Below are 13,805 nucleotides of genomic sequence, written 5' to 3' on the forward strand. Positions count from 1 at the left end.
CTAAAAACGAAAATGAAAACAAAGCACTCCCCCTAACCTTCAGCCTCATCGTCTGTAAAGTGGGGTAATAATACAACTGACCTCCCAGAGATATTGTGAATATTAAGCTCATTTATTCATTCATCCATAATGCCAGTTTCCAGGCTTGGTTCTGGGCACACGGAAGTAATCAAAACAGAAACAACTGCTTGTGTGGAACTTAGATCCCAGTGGGAGAAGACAGACACTAGGAAATGAATAATTACGTTGGATGCCACGTTAGGGAGAGGTAACTGTTACTGAGAAAAATTAACTGAAAGAAGGAGACTGGGGATGCTAATGGGCGGTGGAGGATGCAGGCAATTTTAAATAGAGTGGTCAAGAAGGTCATACTGAGAAGGTGACATTTAAACAACCTGGTGGGTCTACATACATCAGGACCTGAGCAGAGAGCCAGACTCACACAGTAAATATCCAATAGATGGTAGGTATTGCTGTTCCCAGGAGAATGGTACGAAAATACATATATGAGAGAGCTTTCAAAACGGCAGAGCTGTATAATCCAGATCAGTGGGTTAATGTGTGTGAACGACTGAGTAGACTTCTGACACCCCATCCTGCAATCAAGAGCGACCCTAAGATGGATGCCGTGGGCAGGAAAAGCTGCGTTTGACCCCAGGAAGGCCAGAGGGTCCTGAGTCATGTGTTGAACAACAGGCGGCCTCCTACCTCCTACAGCGTCCACATGTGGTGGGCGCTCAGCTGTTGGCCCAGAGACTGAACGAGGCCAAGGGGTGTGGAGAGACAAGGAGGGGCCTTGGGTTCCCCAAGAGCTACCTGAATTCCTAAGGGCTTTTATGGATGGAGGAGGTTGCTACCATGTCATTTTAGCCCTTGAATTTCTAGAGATTCCTAGAGTTAAACATCCTGGATTGTGATTTCCCCTGTCTGGAATCAGAAGACCAACATTCAAATCTGGGTTTTGAATCTTCTTAACTGTGTGATATTGAAAGATGTCACTTATCCTAAAATGCGCATGGTGAGAGTAGCTCATGAGTCACAAAACCAGTACAGGGTAGAAGTGGGACCTAAAAGCAAGTGTTTCTGACTAAAAACCCCACATTGACATGGATTTGGGATGGTGGGAGCACAGCTCTGTTAGGACAAGGTAAGACTCCACACGATTCAGCCCTGCCTTAGCTATCTAACTGTCTTTCCCCCCAACAAAGAGCTTTCTGATAAGAGGAGGGCCATGTCTCTGGATTCAGAGCACATTACACGTGTTACTTACCTTCATCTGAAAGGGGGGAGTCAAACTAACCTCATGTCACTGAGGGAAATAAAAATAATATGTTTATCGAATATTAATGTGACAGACACAATGCTAAGCACTCTCTGGGCATCACTGGTTTTAATTCTTTTTTTTTTTTTTTTTTGAGGAAGATTAGCCCTGAGCTTCCAATCCTCCTCTTTTTTGCTGAGGAAGCCTGGCCCTGAGCTAATACCCTTGCCCAGCTTCCTCAACTTTATACATGGGACGCCTACCACAGCATGGCTTGCCAAGCTGTGCCATGTCCGCACCTGGCATCCGAACTGGCGAAGCCCGGGCCACCGAGAAGCAGAAAGTACGCACTTAACCGCTGTGCCACTGGGCCGGCCCCCACTGGCTTTAATTCTTACAGCGAGGTGGTACTATTATTCCCATTTTTCAGAACAGGAGACTGAGCCCTGGAACGTGAAGATTTTGCCCATCACACAGCCTGAAAATGACGATGAAACTCAAGCATCCGCCTCCAGAGACTGTGCGATGACTCTCGACTATCCATAGACCTTCGAGGAGCTCGATCACTTGTGGGCACACAGCAGGGACCTAATCAAGAGACACTAGCCCTAACCTTTCTCTGAGGGCAAACCCTCTCCTCAGTGCCCCTGCACACTGATCCTCTTCCCACAGCTAGGTCTTTGCGAAGAAGGGGCTCCCTGCCTGAAATACCTTTCCTGTTTCTCTCCTCACCACAATACCCTCCATGTTTATCAAGGCCAAAGGGAAGATCTACTTCCTCCAGGAAGCCCATAGGGATCACAACGGGACAAATGGGTTAATCTGAAACTCCAAATATTCTATCTGTAGGGAGAGTATGTTTTTTGTTTTATTGCCTGCCTATGTCATTAATCACTCCTTCTGGAAGTAACCTCCAATTTTCTCTTAAGGGAGCCAGCACATCCAAATTATCAGTCCAGGTGATTTATCTGAAGCTCAACTCCAACCCCAGGCTCCAAGAATGAGATACCACCCAAGCTGGGCCAACTACCGTACCTCAGGATGTTTGTTAAACCTATGTTGGGAAATAGACACAATTTTTATTCTGGGGTGGACAAGCTGGTAGGGTGTAGACCCTGGAGATGCCTGTGCCCATCTTTTCCCTTACTGAGGAGAGACTGGTTAAGAATCAAGAATAAAACAAAAGGAGATATATACCCAATGGCATTATTTGAACTCCTTGATCCAGCCATATCTGAATCAGTTAAGTGTTCCAATACATGTATTCTTTTCTCCTGAAGCCATTTTGAGTTGAGTTTCTACCACTTGCAACTAAAAGACTCTTAATGCACACACATTCTTCAACATTTTAGCCCTGCAGACTCACCCTTTCGTAATTTTCTATTACAAAGAATGTATTCTATTACCCCAGAGATCTTATAGGCTCCTTAAGGACAGCAGCAGATTCCTTTTCTAAGGGACCAAGAACTTATAAGAGAGTTCAGGGTACTTTGTGCCTGATCACATTAATTAAAACAACCTGGTTAGCACCTATGGCACTATGCACAGAGATGGGGATATAAAGTCAGGTTCTAATACTGATTCTACACTTTACTAACTGGGTGACCTTGGCAAAGTCCTTTCATCCATCTAAGTATCAGTGTCCTCATATAAACTGGAGAAAATAATAATGTCCAGGACTTTGGGTGTAAAAGTGAAGTTATCAGACTCATTTCTTGAGAAAGGCAAGCAGTTTCTCCCTCTCCCTTCCCTTTTCCTTGGTCCCCAAGTCTGTCTGTATCCACACAGGCAAATGTACCTACTGTTCCAGGCAAGTGAACGAGTGGGAATGAATCTGCCAGCAGACATGTCAGCTCTGCTTGGAAACACAATGGAGGCCTGCTGGACTGGCTCACGTCGCACAAGAGGAAAAGCACCATCACCCCCTCCCACAAGGGCTCCTGCGAGAGTTCAAGGGCATGATGCTTAGGGAACCCCTCTGGAAACTGCCAATCACTATATGGATGTGCCTCAGACAATCAGGGAATTAAAGGGGATAAGCTTTCTGTAGGTCGGCGAGGGGCTACGGATCCTTCTCAAAGGTCAAAGGAACCTAAGTACACACTCTTCTTCACTGGCCCAATAAAGTGCCATAAAATGCCAAAAAGTTCATGGGGTGCGTTCTAAGTGTTGGAAACGACACTAAACATTTAATACATGTTTCTAGCCGTCACAATTTATTCAAAAGACATGCACTCAGTCCTGGCTAGATGCGCCTCACCGGGGGGAGGAGGCTAAAGAAATGGCCCCAGGAAGCTCAGACTAGAGGAGGAGGCTGTACACAACTGCACCAAGAGAGGCCGTCCGGGGTCCTGAGTGACGCCCCAGGTAGCAGACGCCGTCAGTCCCTGTCCACACTCTGGGACACACTAGCCGTACCAGTGGCTGAAGGGAGGTGGTATACAAATAGCTCCCTCGCCTCTTGGGTGGGATCACCTTGAAGATCAAGTTCTCCATTGGCTCCCAGAGCTCCCAGTGGGATGATGAACCCACAGTGGCAACCTACCCATTATTAGATGCCCTCCCTGGCCGTGCGCCCCTATCACTGTCTCCTGGAAACACTTTCTGAATATACTCTTTGCACTTAAGTTGTTGTCTCAGGGCCAGCCACTGGGACAACCCGAAGTAAGACATCCGGTGAGGTAAGAATCACCCTGCCTGCTTCATAGATGAGGGAACTGAGGCTCAAGGTCACACGCACGCTTCCCCCACTCTCTCTAGTTGGATGCTGGGGTTCACATGGAGCTTCATGCACACTCGGCAAACCCCAGGGGCAGCTCTGACAGGAGGATCTTTCCTGGCATTCTCCACCATCGACTCCAGTGTTGGCACACTGCCCATGTCGCTACCACAGATGAAACCAAGTAGCAGCAAGGGGTGAATAATACACTTGGCTCATCTTTATTAATATGTATTGAGGTCCATTGAGTGCCAAGTGCTGACCCACGCCGTGCAATAAATATTAACTCAGGACAATGACACGGATCATTACCTCAGAAATGAAGGCGGATATTATCCCCAGATCCCATAGCTCGGAGGAAGCAACTCAAGGGGGTTATAAGAACACGGTTTAAAAAGAAAGAGAGCCGGAAAGCCAGAGTCTTCCCAAGTGTCTTCAGTGTCTTCCCAGGCTCTCCCAGGGCATATCACCAGCCTTGTCCTTCCTCTGCAGTCCCAGCCGCACCCGACTTCTGGGTCATTCTTGAGCGGCCTCGTTTCCACCCACAGTGAGCCTTTGGAACTAGCTTGCTGCTATGGCAGGCAGCCTCTAAGAGCCCCAGTCATCCACGCCTCCTGGTGCTCATGCCCTCATGCCGGGTGGAATCCCCTGGCCTTGGGTGTAGACTCCACCCTCTGACTCATTTCTGGCAGAACACGGCAGACGTGATGAGATGTCACCTCTGAGATGAGGATGTGAAACTCTCACTTCCCTCTTGCTGGCACTGTGGCTCTTTCACTCATTCACTCTAAGGAAAGCCACACTGAGAGCTGCCCTGGGGAGGTGTCCCTGTGGCCAGGAACTGGGGGCAACCCTCCAGCCAACAACCAGCGAAGAACTGAGGCTCTCGGCCCAACAGCCTGCGTGGAATGGAATCCCACCAACAACCATGGCAGTGAGCTTGAAAGTGGCCCCTCCCCATCTCGAGCCTGAGATGACCACAGCCCCAGCTGGACCCAGAACGCAGCCTGCAGACTCTGAGATGGAGGACTCGGGTAAGTTGTGCCTGGATTTCTGACCCAGAGAAACTGTGAGCTAATTCATACACGCTGTTTTAAGAAATTTTAGGATAATTATTACATAGCAACAGATAACTAATATAGATGCTTCTCATAATCTTCAGTGTCGTCCCACCTGACATGGCCAGGCGAACAGTGCCACATCTAATGCTGTTGCTAGTTCTACTTCTCCCAGTTTCACTTCCATTAACACTACAATGCCTGGTGCCAAGGAAGTGCTCAGGAAGTACTGGATGCCACCTGTCTTAGTCTGTTTGGGCTGCTCTAACAACATAGCACAGACTGGCTGGCTCATAGCCAACACAAGTTTATTTCACACAGTCCTGGAGGCTGGAAGTCCAGGATCAGGGTGTCACCATGCTCGAGCGAGGGCCCTCTTCCAGACTGCAGACTTCTTGTTGTGTCCTCATGGGGCAGAGGGGTGAGGAGTTCTCTCAGGCTTCTTCCTAAGGGCACTGATCCCATTCATGAGGGCTCTACCCCCATGACTTCATCACATCCCAAAGGCCCCACCTCTTAATACCATCACCTTAGGGCTTATGGTTTCAACATATGAATTTTCAGGAGACACAAACATTCAGACCTTGGCCCTACCATCATCAACACCATCATTATCATCAACATCATCATCATCACCGTTGTTACTTAACAATCATTACTGTGAAGAAGCTTCTGTGTATTACGGGTAACAAGCCCTTTACCTACATTATCATATTTAAACCTCACATCTGATCTTTTCAAGATGCAAATCTGACCCCTGACTCCAATGCCCCCATGTTGGCTAAAACATCTTCTTGATTTTCCAGTTGTCTTATGATGTACATCGAAATCCCTGACTCGTTCTAGGCATCCTTTCACTCTCCCTGTGTCAGGCCGCTGGCTTTGAGTTCCTCCAAAGCCCCTTGCTTCCTCCTGCCTCAGGCTCCCTACACCTGCTGCCCTGTGTGCAGTGCCCCCTCCCTCCCTGTGCCTCCTGTCTCATGAATTCCACCTCTGAGGTCTCTGCTCCAGCTCTCAGCTCGGCGTGGCTTCAGCTGACACCTGCCCACCCCAGGTTAAAAGGCCTGTGACAGACTCTCACAAGCCCTATACATCTCTTTACAGCATCTTTCCCAGAGCTGACTTTCTTTATTTGTTGATTCTTTGATGAATTTCTATCTCCCTCCCTGGACCCTGAACCCCATGAGGGTGGAAACTATAGGTGCCTTCTTCCTTGAACACTGTAAATGCCTTGTTGGTGTGCCATTTTTCTCCAGCCCTTTCAATAGGGCTGCACAAAGTCGGCACTCAATAGGTACTGAATGAATGAGGCAACCATATTTTAAAAATGAGGAAGCTCAGAGAGCTTAAGTAACTTACTCCAGATCACAATGCTGATAAATGGCAAAGCCAGATTTGGACTCAGGCAGTGGAAGAGTTAGGATCTTTATGTAACCCTTGCACATAAAAGCACTGCATTCCTCAGGCCTAAAATGTCCCTTTTCTTGATAAACTGGAAGCCACAGAAAGGAGTCTTCCTGGACTCACCTTAAACACCTGTTTCTTGAAATGTCCCAAACTGCAGAATGTAAGTATCTATTTGCCCTGGGCTTACTTACCCTTGGGTCATCTTTTCTGTGAACTCAGAATGGTTAACTTCTCCAGACTTTAGACTATCTTTTGTGGAAACTGACAACAATGACCTAATCTTAGTAGCACTACCGTCCCTGTTTCCCACCCTCCCTCCTCATGAACACATAACATCTCTGATAACTGCCAGGAGTCTAGTGTGATGTGAAATCAGGCTTTCTCCCCTGCTACAGTGGAGAGAAAGGTTTCTCTTCTCTCACTGTTTTCTGTCAATCTCACTCTAGCACAGTGGTTCTCAAAATGTGGTACCAGACTAGCAACACCTGTGTTACCTGGGAACGTGTTAGAAATGCAAGTCCTTGGGCCCCATTCCATGCACTGCATCGGAAACTCAGCAGGACGGGCCCAGCCATCTGTGTTTTAACAAGCTCTCTAGGTGATTCTGGTGCATGCTGGGGTTTGAGAACCACTCACTGACAGACAGACTGTGTGATTCACCCTATACACTTTGCCTCCCCAAGAAAAGCTTTTCAACAGAAAGTGAGTCAAGTTGGAGCTTCGAGAAAGAAATGAGGGGTTAGGCTTAGGATTTGTGGCTCACTCTCAGAGCAGAGAATAAAACCAAGATGATGGGTAAAATTTAGGAAAACGACATGAAGGAATGAAAACGGAGAACTATGCCTTAGCAAACGGAGCTTCTAAGAGGAAAGGAAGAAACAAATGGACACCTAAAGAATAGCCAGAGAGTACGAGGAGAAACAGAAGAGTTGTGTCTTATTATGGAAGCTCCGGGAGAAATGAACTTGAAGTAGGAGGACCCGCTTCCTCCCTAGGCTCCACCTCCACCATGACCAATTTGGCGATCTCAGGCCAACAGCTTCGTGTCTCTGGAACATTTTTCACGCTCCGCCATTTCCCTGAAATCACTCTCTGCAGAACTACAAGCATGCATCTCAACACTGGACCTCCAGTCTTGGTACATCTCCCATTCTCCTTGAACTTCCTATCTCCCCCAACCACTGCTACTCTAGCTTCTTTGAGACTCTTCCTTCACATTGTCTCAGGTCACCTGTACTGAGTGACTCTTAAGTGCCGGGCACTTAAGTAGGTATTTTCACGTGTGTCACCTCATCGAATTCCCACAGCTACCATGCCATGTAAGCACGAGATATTCATTTTGTAAACAAGCAGACTGAAACAGAGAACATTCAAGTGACTGCCCAGTTTTGTAGAACTGGTCATTGGTGGCCCAGGAACGTAAACCCAGTAGCCTAATTTGAGCCAACACTCTTCACCGCTACATTCCACCTCCACAGTATGACGCCTACACTGCGCTAAGACCTTCTATCCCAAGATTAAGAGTCTCCCCCTCAATTGATGAGGCTGGGAGTTCAGTTAGCAGAATTTACCTGGTACACCTTGCCACCTTGGCCCAAAGCTGAACTGCTGTTCCAGTTCTCTATGAAACATGCTGTGTGTCTCACTAGGATCCTGAGTCACTGTAGGCTGAAGATAACAGAAGCCATGCCACCCCCAGGCCACCATGTCATCCTTTAATGAACCTCCAGCCCTGAAAGCACCATCTGTGTGAGTCTGTTCCTCCGGATTTCCAGAAACCTGACTCACAGGCTGGTGAATCCTGTGTGTCACACAGTATGTACGTCCCACTTTCATTCATTCAGTCAACACGCTTTGACGGAGCCCTGACTACATATATACCAGACTCTGCTGCGGACTGGGCAGTCAGAGCTAACTAAGAGTCTCTGCTCTCCAGGGACTGTGGCATCCACCACGAATTATAACACACACAGGTGACTGTGGCCAGAAAAACAGTAAAAGGTTGTTTAGAGAGCTCATAAAAGGGAGTGATTACCTGAGGGAGCAGAGGAAGGCTGCTGAAGGAGGCAGAAAAGGAGAGAGGAGGATTCAAGGCACAGGATGTGCATTATGAACACACGTGCACTGCGTGCAAACTGCCGGTCGAGCCTCGCCCTGCAGGTCTGACATGCTTCATCCCATTCATTTTGCACAAAATCCTGGGATGGAGGTCCTGTTATCATCCTCCTTCTACAGCTGAGATGAAGCCAACGGTCACGTAAAGCAGGGAGAGCAGTCCCACCTCTTTCTGAAACCTGGACATGCTTAGGGAAGGGTGGAAAGGTTGGTGAGGCTGGAGCACAGGGGGCTATGGTGGAAAGAGAGCCTAAAGAAGGAAGCTGGGCTGACGGTGAAAGGACTGCAACAGCAGCCTCATCGTCCTGTCCTTCCCTCTCCCTTCCTCTGCGCATTTTTCTTCTAGCACTTACCATCACGCAACGCAGTACATATTTCATCATTTATTGGTATCATTGACCTCCCTCCACTTGAATGGAGCTCCGTGAGGGCAGGGTTCTTGCCTGTTTCCTTCACTCTTGTATCCTCAGTGCCCAGAACAGTGCCTGCTACCCAGCTGGTGCTCAATAAATATTTGTGGAATAAAGAAGAGATGGTTGCAGACTAACAACTAGGACTTTCAGGTAGACACAGGTTTCTATATGGAGACTGAAAGTTTTAAACAGAAGGGCCATGATCGATTTTATTTTAATAAGAGAGCTGTGGCTGGGGAGGCATTTGGCTCCAGAAAGTAAAGCCAGGCACCTGTTTGTGACAAGGGAATGGTGGCTGAGGCAACAGAGTCAAGGTGACCCTACGCAGGCTGCCAGATGTTGCTCCAAATCAAGGCCTTATCAGCACACATGGTCTGACTTTTTTCTGGGGGTTTTGGAAGGCAGAGGGATGGCTATTTGTCAAAGAACACCAGGAAATCGGGAACCCAGCTGGGTGAGTGAAGAGCATAGAACACAGTGAAAGTGGGTTACCCTCAGTTCATCTCCCCTAACATCCTCCTCCAGCCTCAGCTGTGTCCTGGGCCAAGCAGGATGGTCCTTATTCTTCTAGCAAAGCTTTCCAGAAGGTGGGGTGTGTAGGCACAAACGAGGGCCACTGGGGAGACGGATGGAAACCCCGTGCATGTGTGGGCATGTGTGTGTGCAAATATACAAACACATGCTGGTGTGCACTCATGTACGTTCTTCTAAATTCCCAGGGGAACATGACTGCAGCTGTTGATGAGGTGATGATACCAAGGGTCATTTGTTGAGCACTAACTGTGTGCCACGGCCAGGCTGAGCACGTTCCATTTATGAGACAGGCGTCATTATCATTATCCCCATTTTGTTAATAAGGGATTGAGGCTCCAAGACTGGGCAGTTACTACATGGAGAACCAAGACTGGGAGCTGAGCTGTCCTGCATAGACTGCCTCCCCGTGGGGGCTTGGCCCCTTCATTTCAGTCTTTAATGAAAAGCCCCACTGTCACCTGTAGGATGAGGTGGCAGAGGAAGCCTGTGGACTCTGTGCCCTCCATACAGCAACTCTGGACAGACCACAGGTGAAAGCCATCTGCTGCATGGGCCCCTGCTCTGGCATTTACCAGGCTCCCTCTGTGGGCCTGGGGTGTGCTCATGGAACAGAGCTTCTCTGACCTGTCATCTGCAAACAATCACCACCACAGTGCCACCCTTAACTCCCCACTACAGGGGCTGGCAAACTACAGTCCACAGGCCAAATCCAGCCACTTCCTGTCTGTGTCAATAAAGTTTTATTGGAATACAGCCACACCGATTCATTTCTGTATCATCCATGGCTGCTTACAGGCTACAATAGCAGAGCTGAGTAATTGCTATGAGACTGTATGGCCAGCAAAGCCTAAGATAGTTACTATTTGGCCCTTTACAGACGAATTTGCCAATCTGTAATCTACTGGATAGTCCTCAGGCTGGTTGAAGAGAAGGAACCAGTATTTTTGAGTACCTACTTTTTGCTATGTCTTTAAAAACTCCTAAGAGAGTTTTTATTTCTTTTACCCAAAGCAAAAGTAACAATCCTATTCTGATAAAATTCCATGTTGAAAATTCAAATTAAAAAAACTGATATTGTGCATATATATATATATGAGTGTGCGTTTATATGAAATTACTTATCATCTGAATTTTCACCATCTGTAGATAAACACTGTTAACAATTTGTTGGACACCATTCCAGACACACATAGACACATGTATATATGTGTATAGATTTACATGTATGTGTGTGTATATATATTTTCTACATAAATAAGATCATGCTACACATGCTCTTTTGTAACCTGCTTTTTGCATTGAACAATATATTACAGAACTCTTCCCATGTGAATGAATATAGATATAAATAGGCTAAATAAAAGCAGAAGAAAGAAGCAAGATAGAAGCAAAATTCAATAAACTTTTCTTTTCATAGAAGAATGATAGTGCCATTAATCTCATATATTCATTTAGCAAATATTTATTGAGTGGTTCCTACATGCCAGGCTGGGAACACAATGGAGAGAAATACACCTTGAGCCTCTGTCCACTTGTCTTATAGTCCAATGTGGGATACAGACATTTATCCTAATAATCCCATAATTACATCAGTTGCATGATGAAGATGCATAGCGTGCTATGTATGATTAATAATCTAGCCTGAGGAAGCGATCTAAGCTCAAGTGTGAAGTATGGGGAGGTGAATTGAATATGTGTTTTTTTTTATTTTACTGCTCTGACATCCTGGGGCCTTGCTGACGCTGGAAGGGACTGCCCCTCCAGGGGTCGGCTAATTCCTAGAGTTAGCAAATGACTCACCCTGGAGCACATCTTTCATATGCAAACCAACATGGGCCCCCCCCAGCCCCCCACTACCTCTTACATGCCCAGCCACTATCCCTCTGCCCTAATGACTCGAAGGCCAGGTACCAGACAACCAGGGACAGTCCTGCCGAAAGGATTCAAACTAGCCAATCCCAAACTTGCTAAGCTTGCCTACCCCGCCTGCCTCATTCCTTCCTCCCCGTGCAATCCACAAGAAAGGCTCTCACCCACGTTTTCCCCTCGCTCCTTCTGCTTCCTGACCCACACTGATGTTGCTCTGTGTGGCCCTCCGTGGTGTGCCCTGCCTCCTGTTTCTAGGGATCTGTGAGGATAAAAACTTCTTCCTTCATGACAGTCATTTCTATGTCTGTGGGTCTTACCAAACCTGATTAAAATAAATCCCGGGTACATTTTAAAGCAGCAGGGGTCTGTCAGGTGGGTATGCGCAAAAATGGGGAGCTATCGTGGGATGGCAGATGGTTCAGGGATGCCTAAACCTTGGTGGATGGTTCTGACCATTCCACTGAACTTCTGTTGCCAGGATCCACAGGAGATGGTCACCATGCTGGGTACAAAGAGCATCCAGCAGCGGCTGGCTTCGTGGAACCACTGTTTAATACACTGTGATAAATGGTGTAGTCAGGAAGTACGCGGTGTTCATAGTGCAAAAAGAGGGGGACTTGATCCTGCCTCACAGGAGAAAAAGAGTATCAGAGAAAGTCTCCCAGACAAAATGACACCCACATGGAGTTCCAAAAGGTACGGAAAAGTTACCCAGGAGAAGCAGGAAAAGGTGAGGACGGGTGTGTCCCAGGACAAGAGCAGACAGCATGACGTGTTAGGGAATTAGTGGGCAAAGTGCACAGGCGGAGTGACATGGATGAAGCTGGAGAGGACACAGGGCCTGGAACATCACACCTGTGGTTTAGACTGCATCCTGGAGACAACCCAGAGCCACTGAAGTCTTAGGCAAGGAGGAACAAGTCTGATTTTTGTTTTAGAAACACCTGCTGTGTGGAGAACGGATCAGAGGAGGGCAAGACAGCAGAGAGGAAGACCAGGAAGGAGGCAGGTGGGATGGTCCAAGGGAGAGTTAATGGGGCCTGAAGTGGCAGCAATGGAAACGGAATGGAGGAAGCAGATTCAAGAGAGTGGCTGGAGAGAGGAAGAGGGTCAAGGACGACATGGGGTTATGATCTGCACCTCTGGAAGGTGGTACCACCGTCCACCGAGGAATGAGCCACAGAAGAGAGGAAGCCAGTCGCAGGTGAGGAGAGGGGAAGTGCCAAGTTCAGTTTCAGAGTCTTACAGGACATCCAAAAAGACATACCCCACGGAAAGCTGCAAGCAGGATCCAGAGCTTAAGAAAGACGGCAAGTCGGAGACCTCATTTAGACACAGTTGTACACTCTCTCCATCACTATCATTTGGTACGTATGTCTCCAGGTCCTAAAGTATCTCATTCAAAACTTCTTCCCGGCTTTGCCTGAGCCTTGCTGTGTTTTTTTCTGCCTTTTTTCTACATTTTCTGTTTCTAATCCTGAGGAAGTCAGTCATGCAAGACATAATGAGAATGCTGAGACTTGCCTGTGTTGATCTGAATTTTGGCACAAGATTCATAAAGAGAATAGTGACTTTTATGCTCTCAGATGAGGAAACTGAGGTTTGGCCAGGTCAGAACCACCCACTGGACCAAGAAAAGACATGAGATGTGACCTATATATATGTGTGTATATATAATACACAGATCTTCTTTGACTTATAATGGAGTTAACATTTTGACAAACCCATCATAAGTTGAAAATATCGTAAGTTGAAAATGCATTTAATACATCTAACCTACCGAACACCATAGCTTAGCCTAGCCTGCCTTAAATGTGCTCAGAACACTTACATTAGCCTACGGTTGGGCAAAATCATCTAACACAAAGCCTATTTTATAATAAAGTCTTGAATATCTCGTGCAATTTGTTGTGAGTATCTCAGTCTTCGCCCCGGGATCACGTGCATCATACTGTCTAGAGCTAGCTTGGGAAAAGATCAAAATTCAAAATTCCAAGTATGGTTTCAACTGAATATGTGTCATTTTTGCACCATTGTAAAGTTGATCAATTGTAAGTTGAACCATTGTAAGTCAGGGGACCATCTGTATATATATTTATTTATCATAAGGAATTGGCTCACATGACTATGGAGGCTGAGAAGCCCTAAGACCTGCAGTCTGAAGACCTGAGACCCAGGAGAGCTGATAGTGTAAGTTCAACGCAAGTCCGAAGGCAAGACAGGACCAGCATCCCAGCTGGAAGACTGACAGGCAGAGAGGGAAAATTCTCTCTCCCTCTGCCTTTTGTTCTATTCCTGCCTTCAATGGACTGGATGAGGCCCACCCACATTTAGGGAGGGCAATCTTCTTTCCTGAGTCTACCAATCAATATGTTAATCTCATCCTGAAACTCCCCCACAGACACACCCACAATAATGTTTAGTCAAAT

The sequence above is a fragment of the Equus caballus genome, unplaced genomic scaffold (assembly GCF_041296265.1).
Source record: "Equus caballus isolate H_3958 breed thoroughbred unplaced genomic scaffold, TB-T2T haplotype1-0000340, whole genome shotgun sequence".
Taxonomy (NCBI): domain Eukaryota; kingdom Metazoa; phylum Chordata; class Mammalia; order Perissodactyla; family Equidae; genus Equus; species Equus caballus.